Source organism: Ixodes scapularis, unplaced genomic scaffold, assembly GCF_016920785.2.
Source record: "Ixodes scapularis isolate PalLabHiFi unplaced genomic scaffold, ASM1692078v2 PGA_scaffold3__209_contigs__length_174095766, whole genome shotgun sequence".
Lineage (NCBI taxonomy): Eukaryota > Metazoa > Arthropoda > Arachnida > Ixodida > Ixodidae > Ixodes > Ixodes scapularis.
The window spans coordinates 148,367,998-148,371,945 of NW_024609868.1; the positions used below are offsets into that span (position 1 = coordinate 148,367,998).

Here is a 3,948-nt window from a genome sequence, read left to right on the forward strand (position 1 = left end):
ACCGGAAAATTCGGTTTCTTAACCTATCGCGCTACGACTTTGTGCAGCGTTGCCCACGGATGGTGCATTTGTTTTTGTAAAATTTGCAAAGAGCGAACTTACCTGAGGAAAAAGTAAAGAAAGAAAAAGGTTTAGCTCCTATGGAAACACAGCGAAGCCACCGGTCTTCAAACAACACGGCGCCGTTTCGCACGGGACACAAGAGATGGCGCAAGCGGTCGCGACGCCAACTGCCACCAACGAACGAGCAGACGACGCCGAGAGCCGCCGTATTTAGCAGACAAGAAACTGCAGTTCCTCGTTGTTACCGCGCCTGTTTTTGTTTCTGCGACTGTCGCCGCCTGCGGAACGCGCGTCGCTTGAGTCGAAAAGATTGTCTGCTAAAGACGCTGGCTCTCGGCGCCGTATGCTCGTTCGTTCGCGGCGTTCGTTGCGCCATCTCTTGTCTCCCGTGCGAAACGGCGCCGTGTTGTTTGAAGACCGGTAGCTTCGCTGTGTTTCCATAGGAGCTAAGCCTTTTTCTTTCTTTACTTTTTCCTCAGGTAATTTCGCTCTTTGCAAATTTTACAAAAAAAAAATGCACCATCTGTGGGCAACGCTGCACAAAGTCGTAGAGCGATAGGTTAAGAAACCGAATTTTCCGGTCAATTTAAAGAGCCTGCCGTCTCCTTGTTTCACCCTGTATATATATATATATACACCAACTCATGTTTACAAACAAACCGGAGCGCCCGGAGCGCCCCTAGCGGACGCCACCGGCGCCGCGCATGCGCGATGGGGGTGTGGGCAAAAAGCTCGCCGTCGCCCATAAACAAACCATTGAAATGCGATGTTGTCGGCGTCGGTGTGAGTCCCCCTGCCCTTTTTCGCGTTCGAATTGTTGGTTCTACGTCTTCCTGGCGATGTCTGACTATCTCGAGCGGCGTCAGCGAAATTACCGAGGCTTGTTACACCGCAAACCTTCGCGTGAATAATGTGACATGTGGCGATTCATTCCGCGTGGACGCCGCAGATTGTACGCTAAAGCATGATTCGCATGATGAGATTTCGCTCGGAATTTTCAGTTGCGACGCCGCTCGGGCTGCAAAAGCGTGGACCGTAGCTGAGATGTCGACGACGATACTGAAAATCGCAAGCAGAATCGGACCAACTGAATTAGGCATAACAAGTCGGTGTTGGCCACTGGTAACAATGACCAACATCTCTTTGTATCTACTGTTTACATCGAACCTGCTCACCAACCTTCAAATTTAAGTCTTTTGAGGCCAGCACTCACTTTTTATCGCAAGTACCGGGCCAACATTTGGTCTACGGACCGGCGTCGTCTAAGAGAGCAGACGACAAGCAGAAACGTTTGAAAGAGCAGACGACAGTTCGAACGATCAGGCGGCCGTTTGAACTTGAAGACGCACTGAACGTAGTCCACAGGTGGTCCGCACAACTTGACAGTTTTCTGGCGTTCATGTTGAAACAAAACAAATAAATCTGATGACCACAAGTATCCGTGAATTCAACCCAAAATGCTTATCGCCCAAGCAACCGTTGTCCGACGGCGTCTGCTTTTCCCTTTTCACGGCACATATCCAGATTCTCGGACGTACCGAGCACGTGAAAACTGACCTTCAAACCTTTCTCGACACTTTTGGTACGGCCCCAGTCGCGGCGTTTTGACGAGAAGACAGGTTTTTGTCTGGTTCCTTTCAAAACAACGCAGGAATACACGTCTGGCATGGGGACTTCTGCCCACAGCCCTAGACCGGAAGTGCGACCGACGCGCCACCACCGCGCCGTGACGTCACAGAGATGAGTTCGTGTATATATATATATATATATATATATATATATCTATATAGACACACACACAGAGAGAGAGAGAGAGGGAGAGTGAGAGAGAGAGAGGGGGAGGGAGGGAGAGAGAGGGAGAGGGAGGGAGGGGGGGGGGGGGTTCAACGGGCCGGTTGGACGTGAAACGAAAGTTGGAGTTCCAGGAAAGGCCTTTGCCAACGTTTCAAGCGGGTGCCACTTTTCTTCAGGGTGGGATGGTGTGTCAAATGTCCTCTTCTTGTTGACGCTTGTGTGGAAGAGTGTATATATATCAGGGTGTGCACAGGTCCTGGAAACCCTTGAAAACCCTTGAATTAAAAAATAGGGTTTTCAAGGCCCTTGAAAATCCTGGATTTTTTGCTAGACCTTGAAAACCCTTGCATTTGAAAATTAGGTTTGCAGGGCCCTTGAAAGCCCTTGAATTTTTTGGCTAGGCCTTGAAAATCTGTGAATGGCTATTTATAAAAACAAATTCGGGTATGTATTGTTTATTTTTATTATGCTTATCGTTTTTGTTTAGTTTTGGTCTAAGTTATCTCTATTTGTTTAGATTTAGCCGATATTCATTGGATGGTTGGCCAAATTGGAGCAGACCCAAATCCAATCTCATCCGGGCACTGTTTCCGCCATTGGCCTCATGTTTTGTCGTCGGTCGTAGCAAAATGCCCGGCAAAAGCAAGTTTCAAGGTGCGTGGCTCTGCAGTGATGAATATAAGGACTGGGTGGCGCCAGATACGACAAATCAGCATCGTGCAAGATGCAAGCCGTGCGGAAAAAACTTTCGATGTCGCCGCCATGGGCGAATCGGCATTGAAGGACCATATGAAGAGCGCTAAACATGCCGGCATCATGAAGATCGCAGCCAACAGCTCGGTGCACAATTACCTGGCTCCGGGCACGAGTGAACGATCCACTGTCCCGCCTCCACCGCAGTTGCCAAACATAAACGCTGCTTGCAAGACGCACGAGTTGGTGACAAACGCCGAAGTGTTGTGGACTCTGAAGGTCGTCACATCCCACTGTTCCTACCGCTCATCGTCAAAATCGGGCAAGTTGTTCCAACACATGCTCCCAGACAGTGAGGTGGCAAAAGCGTTTTCTTGCGGAGAAAAGAAATGCACCTATGTGACGTGCCATGGACTGAGACCTTTCTTTCTAACGACCTTGCAGCGGGAAAGTGACTAGTGTGAGCACTACGTGGTGCTTTTTGACGAGTCTTCAAACGACTATTTGCATCGCAAACAAATGGATGTGCACGTAAGGTGTTGTGACTCGTCTCACAAGGTGACAACAAGGTACTACAACTCGGTGTTTATGGGGCACTCCACGGCCGAGGGCATACAAGGAAAGCTGTTGAGCGCACTCGAACCTTTGCCTCTTGAGAAGATCCTTCAGATATCGATGGATGGTCCCAATGTCAACTTGAAGTTCTTTAAGAACTTCCAGGGGCACCTGCAAGAAGCGTACCAAGTTCTGTGTGTGGACATTGGCACCTGTGGCCTCCACACAATGCACAACGCCTACAGGGCAGGCGTTGCAGCAAGTAGGTGGGGGACTAGATTGCTTTCTGTCTAGTCTGAGTGCACTATTTGAGAGCTCTTCAGCAAGGAGGGAAGGAGGGAGGGAAAAGAAAAAAATATTTTTTTTCTTTTTGTTTAGTGCAATAAAAATGATACCTACGATCTTTTGACATGAGTGCTTTATTGAAATCTGTCATGTGTGGCACCGAGTTAGGTCCTTGAAAATACTCCCACAGGGCCTTGAAATTCCTTGAATATCCTTGAATATCTTTCTTTGAATCCTGTACGAACCCTGTATATATATATATATATATATATATATATATATATATATATATATATATATATATATATATATATATATATATATAGACACACACAGAGAGAGGGGGGAGGGGGAGAGGGAGAGGGAGGGAGGGGGGGGGTTCAACGGGCCGGTTGGACGTGAAACGAAAGTTGGAGTTCCAGGAGAGGCCTTTACTTTACCAACGTTTCAAGCGGGTGCCGCTTTTCTTCAGGGTGGGATGGTGTGTCAAATGTCCTCTTCTTGTTGACGCTTGTGTGGAAGAGTATATATATATAGACGCTTTGCAGAAGCTGTGCA

At 48.1% G+C, this 3,948-nt stretch overlaps 1 pseudogene; it reads left to right on the forward strand.

The window, feature by feature from the left end:
- The first annotated feature begins 2,619 nt into the window (after nucleotides 1-2,619).
- Nucleotides 2,620-3,399, forward strand: LOC120850238 (annotated as a pseudogene).
- Nucleotides 3,400-3,948: the final 549 nt, after the last annotated feature.